This window comes from Nematolebias whitei, chromosome 5, assembly GCF_014905685.2.
Source record: "Nematolebias whitei isolate Nwh7 chromosome 5, NemWhi1, whole genome shotgun sequence".
Taxonomy (NCBI): domain Eukaryota; kingdom Metazoa; phylum Chordata; class Actinopteri; order Cyprinodontiformes; family Rivulidae; genus Nematolebias; species Nematolebias whitei.
In genome coordinates, this window is record NC_056502.1 from 23,474,215 (window position 1) to 23,488,085 (window position 13,871).

Below are 13,871 nucleotides of genomic sequence, written 5' to 3' on the forward strand. Positions count from 1 at the left end.
TAATCTTGGTTTGTCTGAACCGTCAGCACAGCAGTAGCTGTTTCTGAGTGTTCAGCTTGCGATGACTCGTCATCGGTTGCTTGTGTGTTTACCCCCCCTTCTTCTGATGAGGGGTTGTTTGAGGCAACAACAGCCATGTCTTGGTGTGTTCCACCGACATCTGTAATGTTGTCATTCGCGCCCTCAGATGTAATAGTGATTACATTACTGCATAGTGCACCTGGTTGGGTTCCCGTGTCAGTGTGTTTCAAAGTTTCTAACAACCTGCGTATTTTCTCTGTCTCTTCCGAGCTCAGAGGTGTAGGGCCTTGTTTCTGGAACTTTTGTGATTTTTTTTTTCGCCTCGGTTCGTTTCGTCCGAGGTGAGGGATGGTCAGGTACGTCTTGTGGGGGTTCCTTTTCGTACTTACCCTGATTATATGGGTCCTCTCGGTTCCCATATCTTTGCGTCCTACGCTCACCCCTTTTACGATAATCACGTTCATCCTCTGAAAGAGGAGCTTTTTTGTCCCAGCGTGCACCTTGGTGACGCGGTTTGTTAGTTTGAACAGACTGTTTTTTTCTCAACATTTTTAGGAGGAGGCGGCGAAGCACGCCGTCCTTCCAGTTCAAGATAGAGGGGTTTAACCTTTACACCAGGAAACACTTCCATGGGCGTCTTAGCATGAGAACATGCCTCGAACACATTCACAGCACACTGTTTAATCTCACTGATGGATTTTTCTCTGAAATTTGCCATCATTTGTACTGATCGTTTAAAATCAGTGTGGAAATTTTTGCTGAAAACAAATTTGAAACCTTCGTCTTCCTCCATACCAGTTTCATTTCTGTTACCAAAATAAGCTTGGAAGATTCTTTTGTAATAAACTCTTGGATGTTTAGTTTTGCCCTGCGTGACCTTGTCTGCGGCTGGGAAACCAGCAGGTCCCGTGCAGGGGTCGTACTCTCTGATCAAAGCTTCACACAGAAGGTTGTAATCCCTTCTCGTTGCATCAGGTAGACGCTCGATGAAGGTGAATACCTCTCTGTCCGAAGTGAGCCTTATCAGACTGATCTTATCCTCAACCGTAGCATTAGGATAACCTCTCAATCTGAATTCAAGATCTCTGAGGTACGCTTTTGTTCTAGATGAACCCATCGGTCCAGGTACAAAACGTTGCACATATTTTGAGATTTTCTGCAAATCATCCATTGAAAGAGACAGTATCAACAGTCTCACTTGCGTGGTTGGTGGTGCAAATTGGTGTAGGTCTGCCCCTACCACCCGAGATGGGGGTGGGGGTGACAGAATGGGATTAAGAGTAGGAGGTGCAAGTCGGTGCAGGTCTGCCCCTACCACCCAAGATGGGGGTGGGGGTGACAGAATGGGATTAAGAGTAGGAGGTGCAACAACATCTTTCTGGGGTGGTTGTGGGTGACCCGGACCCTGACCTTGTTCGTCTTAGAGTCCCAGACCAGCTCGCCCCACGTCAGAAATCTTGTTTGTTGCTGTGGCTAGATTCTCCTCACAAGCTTTCAGGCGTTCCTGTGATGTTTGACATTCACCTTGTAAACGCACACAATGTTGGAGCAATCCTGCCTTTTCCAGTTTGCATTCCTCCAGCTCCTTTGATGCGATCTGCAACTGTTGTTGTAGCACACAGTTGTCTGACCACACAGCTCGGTAGGCACGGTCTTTATCCCTAATCTTCTCCTCATATGATTGAGCCTGTAATGACAGCTCAGTTTGTGAGAGCTCACTCTCACCTTGCACTCTTTCTGCATCCACTTCAGACTCATTCATCAATTTGTCACACCTCTCCTTTGCAGATGCATATCCTCTGGATAGCATGACATTTCGTGCAACCTGATGGTCCAATTCCTCTTTGAGAAGCAGAGAAATTTTTGCTAACCGTTCACGGCTCGATTTTTTTATCCTCTGACACTGTAGCTCCTTTTGCCAAACTTTTCAGTTCTGCATCTCTTTGAATTTCATCAAGTTGTTCTAATTGCTCTAATTGCTTACCAACAATTGAATTTGTTAAAATATGTAAAGCTGTTTGGATGACATCTTGGGAGTGCAAGAGGTCAGTGTTTACGTCTTCTCCTGCCATTATTCCTTATTTAAAATTAAATAAGAAGATAGTGTTTTAGGTGGTAAAATAAAATCTGAAAAGTCTCTTTTTCTGATATATTTACTCTTATTTAGTGATCTAGCAATTAAACGTGTATTATCTTTCCAGCAAATGAGTAAACTTTATCAACTCTGTGAATATCTGAACTGTATCTTTTAAAAAGTTTCTAATTTTTTATTTTGCACCTCCATCAGAGGGATTACCAGTGAATAAAAAGTTTTTTGGTAAATGCCTTTCTGCATAAATACCTTAATCACTTTTTAAATGCAAGACAACAGTAAAATTCAGCTTGAGGAGCGTTCATTAACTCAAAAATTCGTCTTACAGAAAAACGCGTTTAATTTCACTCAAAATAACCTAAAACAAAGTGAAACTGTGATATCAAGTTTCCACAGGAGGTGGCAGCATAACCTTATTTTATTTTAACCCAGACACTGTTATTGATGTCCAGTAGGAGTCGCTATGACTTCCTGTGGCATCCGGTGACATCCGGTCGTTAGCTGTTAGCTTAAAATTAGCATCGGCTAGCGTGGTCCAAAAACACCATTTAGTGACGGATTTCAAACTCAAACTTGGCAAAATTTCAGCGATTAGGCTTCGAAGAAACGAAGCAGCGGATCAGAATCAACTTTAAAGCGTTTTTCAACTTTAAAAACAGATTGAAATTCCCTAAGAAGACGAGCTTCATTTCCGGGTCACGTGACTGAATCTACCAATGACAGAGCAACAACGGAGGTGCGTTCTTACAACGCTGACTCAGAGGAAGTGACGCAGGCACGTCACTCACTTCTCAGCGTATCACAGCGTCCCAACTCAGCCGTTTTCAACCAATCACGGATCGTTTTTCCAGCTAGCGTGTTAGCATTAGCCTGAACAAGTCCGTCAACTTTTCGTCTTTTAAACTGTCAAAATGTACCATTTTCTGTTAAAAATGTAACGAATCAAGCTCTGAGCTGCACGGAGTCGGCGCCCCGGTCTCAAAACGTCTTCCCAACCATTTAAAAACAACTCGTTCGAACTTTTCAGAACCAAGCCGTACCAGAACAGCGTCTGGAACACGGTTTAAACAGAATAAAGCGTTTCCACAGCTCAGCAAATTTGTCACACAAAACAGATGTACAATTTCAGCTTTCAAACACACGTTGACTCACAATTTCAGCTTTCAAAACATCAGTAGTTGCTAACATTTCCGTGAGCTGTCTCTGAGCATCGCAGCTCAACACGCTGCGCTTTCTCCAAGCGTCGCAGCTGCGCTGCGTTTCATCACAGCAGAATCTGCAATTTTTCTTTCATGCCAACATGTAAAATCAATTATTACACGAATACACAGTCCATTTATGAACACGTAACGGGCCACCAGATGTAGATGAACATATGCATGAGATATATTCATAAATTAAACGGATTCTTTCATTTTTCTGGACCGTATATAATGTGCATTGAATTTAGAAATGTAACGTGAGACGTTAATTATCTTTGACCCATCAAAATGAATGCGGTCATTTATTTACAGAATCAAAGTTTAACACATCACACATTTACATTAATTGGCAAAATAGGGAAAATAACATGGCTAATTTTAGCAAGCTGTACAATTTTGATTAACCACACGGCTGTGGTTGAGAACTTTACACAGACATTTCTTAATTATCTGAAATGATTTCTACCTGATAGAAGAATTTTAAAGATGGAAAGATGAAGTTTAGAGGGAGAAAAAGGATGGGTGAGGGAGAATGTTTGTGTCAGCATCAGGACGGCACTCTCCGGGTTTTCTCAGCTTCTTCCCCAGTACACTTAGGTGATAGAATCAACTCTTTTACCTGGAGATGTCTCCACCGGTACGAAAGTCCATTCAACGCACCCTTTCAGCGTCTCCGTAGGAACAGCTGTGAATCGTTCGAAGTAGTGACGGTGCTTGTTCGACACAAGTTCACCTCACAAGTGGACTTCACATGAGTGGAGTCCGTCAGAGTTCCACTCAGAGGTGGAAGATGTTATAATCCCATAAGACTCGGAAGAGCTCTGTGGTCATGTCAGGATCTTCCTGTTTCCCAGCACGGGAGCTGCAACGACTCCAAACTCGACTCTCGACTCTCGACTGACACTCGTTTGAACTAGGAAGTACCGACATTTTAAAGAGCTCTATTTCTGGTTCATTTGGGAGTTTCTGATTGGTCAATATCGACCAGACAGGGGTGTGTTTTGTGACGTAAGAGGTCACTAGAAGTCAGAAAAACAGCAAGAATGTTATGGAACAGATTGAAAATGTTTTAGAGACAGAGAGAGAAATGTTTGGACGAGTTGGCGGAAAAACAGGTGCCAACAGGTGCCAGCTTCTCTATTTACGTCTGAGAGGATGTAAAAACATGACAGCTCGTTCGAACAACTGGTCTGCGTTTGACTCCGACCTTGGACCACTTACATTGCTCATTCAAAGACAGAAAATCAGAAAATGCATAATTACTCTGTAACAGACCTTAACATGAATTCTAACTTTGCATGAGGATTAAAAATCATTATTACTGTTTCACAGTTAATAAAAAATGATTAGTTCACTACAACATCTAAAATGATTTGAACTAAAACACTTTGATTATCAAACATTTGTAAAATAGTAATGATAATAGAAAAGAGAGTGTTCTTTCACTTGAATTCAAGAAAGAAAGTCTCAGGATGGGTCAACCTGTATTTCTGGATTCAAATCAATGAAATGACAGTTTCTGTCCCATATGGTGCCTAAGGTCAAGGTTTTGACCTTCAGGCCTAGTTCACTACATTTACACAGAATGCCCTGCGTTGTAGTCCACGTCCTACTTTTGGAGCGGTCTTCGGTCCGCTTGCATTCACAATGCATTCGAACCGCGCTAGAGTTAACTTCAAATTAACCAAGACCTAGGTATTTAGGCGGATCAGAGTTCGCTTTTTTGGTCCGCATCAGAGTTCAGTTTCGCATTCACCTCCCCAAACGAACCAGACTTTCTAGGCAAACGGACTAAAGTTTGATTAAAGTGGACTAAACAGGACTGTGGAGAAATTGAAACCCAAGGATTCCTCTTCTTTTTACTTGGTACTTACTCACTGTTTACACTCCCAGAGTTTTTAATAATGTCCAAGCCTCTTCTGCAGGCAACTCAAATCCACTCTCACCAAGTCAGGATACATGCCCACTTGACCTCTCCACCAGTGACGGTCCTCAAATCCCATTACACCCACCTCAGTCAGTTTTCACCTAGTTCAAATGGCCAGTATCATGGTTCTACAAGATAAATTCCACACACGTCCTTACTGTTTTTCCAACAGAACAACTATCACAAACAAAAATGAGGGCATTGCCTCATCATTTAGGCATGTTTGATTCTTCTCTCACTGTTGTCTGTGAACATTCAACTTAATCCACGTCCTCGTTTCTGTTCAGCTGGTGCTAACATTTCTGCTACTCCTGATCATTAACTGAATAACTTTTAATACTTTTTGGGAATGTAAATGTCTTGGTTTTATGCATCTAAATGTATACAGTCTTCTCCCTAAACTAGCTTAGCTGAGGTGACTGCATACGATAACATTGCAAACTGTGATATTATGGTCCATCTCTGAAACTTGGCTGAAGAATTCTATCCACAACTCCCAAGGTTTTCATCACTGGCTACAATATCTACCATCAAGACAGAAGCTCTAAGGGTGAAGGGGGGTTGTCATCTACTGTAACAACAGTTTGCATTGTTCTGTTGTTTCTCTAAATCTGTTGCCAATCAGTTTGAAATAAATATTGTAAAAATCAGCTTATCCACTTCGCGGGTTGTTACAGACCTCCATCTGCTCCAGCTTGTACACTACCTGCTTTATGCAAACTGATTGCTCCTCACACCTCCTGAATTTATCCTGCTGGGGCATAAGAACAGGGACATGGCCAGCCCTCCAACCTCTGTGCAACTGTAGCTATATTCACGAAGTCTGTCTCAGATTGTTCAGACTCCTACCAGATACAGTATAACAAGGTAATGTACTCTGGTAAACTTTTTGACATTCTACTTATGAACAGACCAGATAGATACATCTCCAAAGTCCTGTCAAAGCTTTAGCAACCTCTGTAGTATAGCTTGTGTCCATAATGGCACCTCTTTAAGAAATCCACCATTGGTCATGCTCAAGCACCTGCTCAAGTGAACAGGCTTTGTGTGATCCAACACTGGTACAATGGCAGATAATTGGTTTTGTCCCTGATGTTTATGGTGCCTGGTCGTTTTTCATAACTTCGTTCATTGACATCCTAAACAAACACGCACCCGTAAAAACCCTTAGAATTAAAAACCGTCTCAGTCCCTGGTTAAGCCCTGACCTGTCTAATCTTATTCAACATAAACATCACCTGTGGTGAAGAGCGAAGGCATCTTAAGCCCCCATTATACTGCCGCGTACATCCATACGCAGAGGTATGCACATACGTACGCAGAGGTACGAGCGTACTCTCCAGGACATGTCCGTGCAAAGCTCAAATTTTTACGACCGCATACGCGTACAAGGTGTCGCACAATAAACTGCCCAGCGACGGACTGTTTTGTATGCGACACCAATGTATTAAATTCCTCTTCTTCATCCCTGATCTGGCCTTTTCTTTTGTTTTTTTTCCAAGAGGCAAGTGATCTCTTCCTCCTCCGTTGATGCCATGACTGAAATGTTGAGAAATGAAGGAATTTGTCACGAGCTAATTAAACTCAGGTCCAGCATGGCTGCGGGAGGGTCTGGAGTTTTCCTGGTGGGCTGGTCTGATGTGTAGGCTGTAGAGCCAGCGCTCCCGTTTTGTTTTATTTGTTTTTTTTAGATCTTTTTATTAACAACATATAAACACAGAACACCACTGTGGCTGAGGCTGCCAGCGCTCTTTTTTTTTTTTTCGACCTGTCAATCAATCCAGTAGGCGTGTCAGCAAATGACCAATCGGCGACCTCAATTTGTCCCGAAGGTAAACGCCCCTTGTCTGTGAAGCTGCTCTGCAGCTGCTCAGGGAGTACGCTGGAGTACAAAGACTGAACCCTCTGCGTACAGTACACGCGTACGTACGCGTGAATGGACGTACGCGGCAGTGTACTGGAGGCTTTATACTACATGTGATTTGCAATCAAACAAGGCAGCTAGAAACAAATACATCCAGTCCATACGACAAGCAAAATTTAACAACTTCAAAGAGCAACTCCTTACAAATGGTATCTGCCCCCCAAAATTCTGGAAAACTATTAAAACACTTGAAAACAAAAACATGCCCTCACATTTAATCAAAACTGATGACATTGTTGTCACAGACAAAGCAAAAATGGTGAATTACTTCAACAATACTTGTTAAAACTGGTTGTAAATGATAATAAGTCAAATTCTTTAACAAATCCTATTACTACAAACTCTGAATCAAGTCCACCTGCTTCAAGACACTCCCCATCAACTTTTAGCTCGTACATGAGGCTAAGGTACTGACTGAGATATTCAGTACGGACATCAACAAATCTGCTGGATTGGATGGGGTTGACCCTATCTTTTTCAAAACTGATGCTCTCATCATCGCAAACCAGAGTGTTCCCCCAGAAATGGAAATCTGTTGCAGTCACCCAAATGTTCAAAGGAGGTGACAATGCTGACTAGCTGCTACAGACCCATCTCCATTCTGCCATGTGTCTCAAAAAACTTTGAAAAACTAATCAACAAACAGCTTATTGACAATCTGGAAACGTGCAACATTCTCCACCCTCTAATGTAAGGATTTAGATCGTGGTACGGTTGTATCGAACGAATGACATTGACTGCGATTGATAGTACTGTGCTGCTGTCTTCATGGACCTGGATAAGGCCTTCAACTCTGTAGCCCACTCAGTTTTGCTGGGAAGGGTAAGAGAAATCATTAGTGTCTGAAAGTTTCATAGCTTGGTTCAAAAGCTATTGTTCTGGGCGAACACGATCAGTGAGGGCGAAGGGTCACTTGTCAGACCCACTACCCATCGGCAAAGGCTTTTCCCAAGACTCCATACTTGGTCCAACCCTTTTCAATATATACATGAACAATGCAGCAAATTCTATGAAGAACTGTCTTGTTTACTTTGCACACATCTGTATGCCGATGACACTATTATGCATATCAACAGAACCTCTCTTACTCTAAACATTCCTCATTACATAAGTTTCAATAACAATGAGCACACTTTTTCTAATCTTAATTTAAAACTGAACACTGAAAACTAAATGCATGTTCTTTAACAAAAATCTCCCTCAGACTGTCTGCCCTCAGAAAATCCTCTCCTTTGATGGCTCCAAGATCCAGTTTGCCAGCAGCTACAAAAACCTTGGGATTTGGCTCGATTCTTCACAAATGTACGAAATTTGCATCAAAACTCTGCTCTGCAAAGTCAAATCCAGATGAGAGTTCTTCTTCCGAAACAAACCAACTCACCCTGCTAAACATCTTCTGATAAAAATAACACTTCCAATGTTCATCTATGGTGACGTCATCTACAGAGCTGTCTCCAAAACGTTCTTCCACAAAATGGACACCCTTAACCACACAGCCATTAGATTAGCCACCGGAACACCTTTCAGCTCTCATCACTACACTCTGTATTTCCTGGTGAACTGACCCTCTCTTCACTTGGGGTTGAACCCTTTCGTTTTGAAAACCATTGCTCACGTCATTGCAGCCCCCCATCTGTGACTTGTTAAATCTGTTGCTGTAAACCGGAGTGTGTCCCCAGAAATGGAAATCTGCTTCAGTCACCCAGTACAAACAATATGCAAAACAAATGTAGCTGGACACAATACACTATATAATCGCCTTTCATCATGGTAGAATAAACTAATCACAACAATGTCACTGCACAGTCACTAAGCAATGTACGTTGATAACTACATCTTTGTCTGCAAGGCCATATCTTTTTATACAAGTCAGTTTTGTCATCAGTCTTTGGCCTAAGGCCATGTTGTCCTTGCTTTGTCCTCAAAGGCCACAGTCTTGCATATTTTGAATGTTTCACTGCTTCAACAATTCTGATTTGAATAAATAGATTATTAACAGGCTTCTGCAGAACTAAAGACATGCTTAGGGGGGAGAATTAAAATTAGCCTGAGAATGGCCTTCAAAGACATGAGGCCTCATTTATAAATTGTGCATAAGCACCAAAAGGTTGCGTTCACAAACTTTACATGTTGACCTGTCGTGAGAATATGCTTACCACCTCAATTTCTTTTTCCTGTCGATAGTATTAAACTAGCAACATGGTGGCACAGTTGGTAGCCCTGCCGCCTCTCAGCAAGAAGGTCGCCAGTTCAAATCCTGACTGAGAGGGGGGTGCATTCTGGGGGGTGTTTGTGGGAAGTTGTAGGTGAAGAACGGTGATTTCGGTAGGGTACTCGGGCCCTATTTACATGGACACGGTGGGGGGAAACGTAGGTTTTTTCGTATGTTAATTAGAGGAAAAGATCTGCGTTGACACAGACAGATGTAGTGTTTACATGCATCAGGAGGAATCATCCCCCACCCTCCCGCTGTAGTTACCATGCCGGGTCATTAGTTGGCGCTGTGAATTTTGTACATTCACTTAATGCGCATGCGTGTTGCCTCGGCACGCTCCTTTCCTCTGGGCTAAAAGCTCAGCTAACAACAACTTAACAAGTTAAAGCTGGATTTTGGTTGGATTTTGGATAAGAGTTAACAAATTTGACGCCAAGCGGGATCGCTTCATCGAACAACTCCACACCGGTCGCTGAGTGGACCAGAACAGAGTCGACGATGTTGGACTTTACTCCGTGATAATCGGTAGCTGATTTGCGGCAGGTAAATCAACGTTCTTAATGTTTGCTTGTGTTTACTTGGATCACACAACAACCAGCTGAGTTTTTATTTTTATTTTACCTGAAAGAAGATGATGCTGTCCTTCCACCAGGCGGTCCGATTCTGAACGAGGCTCGGCCCAGGTGCAGTGCAGGAGGATGTCTAAGAGAGAGATGTTGGATGAACTATTTATTTAAAATCCCCCTCAGTTTTTTTTATTCAATCCATTGAATGTTTTAAGCTACATTAAGCAAAGGAGTGACAGCCTGAATGAGCCAGTTGAACAACATGGGACCAGTATCCAGGATGAAAACAGAGGAAGAGTCTAGTTCATTAATGTAGTTTACAGTTAACTTGTTTTTAATAGTGTGCTCAGTTTAATTATCAGTGTTTGTGTGACATACAGTTTGTGGTGTTTAATAATTAAATAAAAATTAAACCTGATGTCTTCATTTTCAACTTTAGTAACACGCAATATGTTTCGCATCATTTTAATCACATAATTTGAATTGCATAATGTCCAGATAGCTTAATTTAGCTCAGAGCTTAATTATATATCTCACACTAACGTAAATACTGTTTATTATTAAACTGTTATTATTTAGCACATTTAGTATGTTATAGTGCAGGGCAACGTGTGTGCGTGCCTCGTTCTATAAACTGTGATATTGGACTGTCTGACTGTCTCTTCCAACACAGATGTCGGTCACAGCACCTGGAATCTGATGTAGATTAACTATGAGATTAAAAAATGTATTCCATCAGTCGTAGTTCAGAAAGCAATGTGTCCACCGCCATGTTGATAGAAATATGCCATCTGTCCGCGCGTGCGTTTGCGCATGTGGTTCAACACACAGCCTCAGCGGGAAATGTTTACATTATCAGCGGACGGTCAGCAAAAAAACTCCACTCTAGAAGGTGTGTTGAGAAACCTCCGGATTCAAAGAGGGGGGCCACTGGTGTCGTGTAAATGAACAGCAGAACCGCAGAGGGAAAGGTGCGGATTCACTCAAAATACATGCCGTGTAAACGGCCCCTCAGTTCTATTGACAGGGCAGGGTGCCCTCTTTGAATGACAGTAGGGGAACCACTGTTGTAACACGCATGAAAAAAATGATCTAAACAACTAACTTACAAGGTAAACTGCAAAGTATTTTTATACATCTGTGGAAATGCAGCCAAGTATGGTATAATTTCCGTCTGAATGTCCGTATACAGGAGCTAGTCATTAAATCAGAATATCATGAAAAAGTTGATTTAAGTAATTCCATTCAAAAAGTGAAACTTGTATATTTTCATTCATTACATACTGACTGATATATTTCAAATGTTTATTTCTATCAGTCTGTGGCACTGCTTAGGTGTTATGAGAGCCCAGGTTGCTCTGATAGTGGTCTTCCGCTCTTCTGAATATTTGTCTGGCATATCGCATCTTCCTCTTACCAGTGCCACATAGATTTTCTGTAGGGGTAAAGGTCAGGCAAGTTTGCTGCCCAATTAAGAACAGGGATACCATGGTCCTTAAACCAGGTACTGGTAGTTTGGCACTGTGTGCAGGTGCCAAGTCCTGTTGAAAAATGAAATCTGTATCTCCATAAAGTTGGTCAGCAGCAGGAAGCATGAAGTGCTCTAAAACTTCCTGGTAGATGGCTGTGTTGACTTTGGATCTCAGAAAACACAGTGAACCAACATCAGCAGATGACATGGCACCCTAAACCAACATTGACTGTGTGGAAACTTGACACTGGACCTCAAGCAACTTTGATTCTGTACCTCTCCTTTCTGCCTCCAGACTCTGGGACCTTGATTTCCAAAGGAATTGCAAAATTTACTTTCATCAGAGAGCATAACTTTGGACCACTCCGCAGCAGTCAAGTCCTTTTTGTCTTTAGCCCATGTGAGATGCTTCTGATGCAGTCTATTGTTCAAGAGTGGCTTGACACAAAGAATGCGACAGCTGAAACCCATATCTTGCATACATCTGTGCGTGGTGGTTCTTGAAGCACTGACTCAAGTTGCAGTCTACTTTTTTGTGAATCTCCCCCACATTTTGGAATAGGTTTTGTTTTGCAATCCTCTCCAGGGTGCAGTTATCCCTATTGCTTGTAAACTTTTTTTTCTTTCACATCTTTTTCTTCCCTTCGCCTCTCTATTAATGTGCTTGGACACAAAGCCATGTGAAAGCCTTTTTTTTTTTAGCAATGACCTTTTGTGTCTTGCCCTCCTTGTACATGGTGTCATTGGTCATCTTTTGGACCACTGGCAAGTCGGCAGTCTTCCCCTTGATTGTGTAGCCTACAAAATTAGACAGATACCTCTTAAAGGCCTTTTCAGGTGTTTTGAGTTAATTAGCTGATTAGAGTGTTTCACCAGGTGTCTTCATTGTTGAACCGTTTCACAATATTCAAACTTTCTGACACAGCCAAACTGCGTGTTGTTGGGGGCGTTCAACATGAGTGAAGAGGCAGCGTGAGTGATGCCTTTAGCTTTTTAGAGCTAGTATTGTGCGTGGCTAGTATTGCGCGCGTCTAGCTTAGTGTTACGCCAGTACCGACAGCTGGGGGGGATGCATTTCGGTTCTGTAGTTCGGTGTGCTCTGTTCTGTTAATGGGGCAGGGCACCCCGCTTGTATAATGGTATGGAAAACACTGACGTATTTACACCATGAAATTATCATAGTATGATGTAATTTATTTTCCCAGGCAAGTTTTTTTTTCTTCTATTATTCAATTCAATTCAAAAATACTTAAATAAATCCCAGAGGGAAATTATTTGTTGTTGTAACTCGTTATCCTCATTTCATTAAGAGATGTTATAGATGCTGATTGCTGTAGGCAGGAAGGATCTCTTGTAAAGGTCGATCCTAAGAAACTGGCTGCAGATGCCGTCCGATCCATCCACCTAGACTCGGCTGGCCTCTCGGTTACCTTGGGCTTTAGGACAGCCCAAATGCTGGACAGAACTCCTCCCAGAGCGATGGCCATTCCTCCCAGCAGTCTGCCGAGCTCCTCGTCGCTGCCAGCCAACTGTAGGCGTCGAGGGACGATCTTGTCCTTCCGCTGTCATGAGCCGTGTTTCCTGCTAGTTCCAGGATCTCAGTGGTCAGGCACTCGAACACAGCTGGCAGGTAGATGAGAATGCATCCACAGAACATCCTTTTCAACTCATTTGAGATTTTGGGCTGAAGTTGAGATTATTTGAGCTTTTGAGATGTTAATCAGCTGTTGGTTGTAGAAAACTGCCTTGTTGCCATGGTTACGCATCATAACAAATGTCCAAAACTAAAAAAGTTTCAGTAAAATTTCTTCCAGCTGCACAGCATCTGATACCAGAGGAAAGTAATCCAAAAAATGGGATTTACATCCAGAAAAAGGAATTAAAGTTTCCAAAAGCAAAATCTCAAAATGAATGCAACAGAGCTGCTCCAACATGCAGCCATCTTGAGCAGCCCAATTCTAGAAATTCTTATTCTTATTAAATTATTATCGTAAATTATATGATATGGCCCAGTGCTATTGACTTCTAAAAAATAAAATTGGGTAACTAGTAATTTTGGTTTTCAATTATTACAGGAATTATGTTATATAGCCCAGTGAATGCCATTTGTCAAGTAAGCTTGTCTGTTGTATTACTACCTTACTGACTGAATCAGCTTGGTTGTCTTTTCACAACTTTTATTTATCAATTATCAGTTCTGATTGTGAAGCAGAAAATGTGGTTTCTGTCTCACCCAATAAATTGGCACCAATCCAAAAACAGTTTTTAAGGTGTAAACATTAGTATGTTTTGTCTATTAATTTTAGATACATTGTGGCGTATATAATCTAAAGTATTAATGGTAATTTATATCTTTGTATGCAGGTTCCCGATGAGATGTAGCTCAGCTCATTCTGGCTAGTGCTTGTATGTCCAATAACGGGTGAGTATTATCTCCTCTTTTGGTAAAATAT

General features: G+C 41.8%; 1 long non-coding RNA gene across 1 annotated transcript in view; it reads left to right on the forward strand.

Annotated features, from left to right (window-relative positions):
• Positions 1-13,871, forward strand: part of LOC119409491 — a 52,060-nt gene that overhangs the window by 37,553 nt on the left and 636 nt on the right. The window contains exon 3 of the long non-coding RNA XR_005186783.1: positions 13,783-13,840. This is a non-coding gene — a long non-coding RNA (uncharacterized LOC119409491). The remainder of the gene's footprint in view (positions 1-13,782; positions 13,841-13,871) is intronic.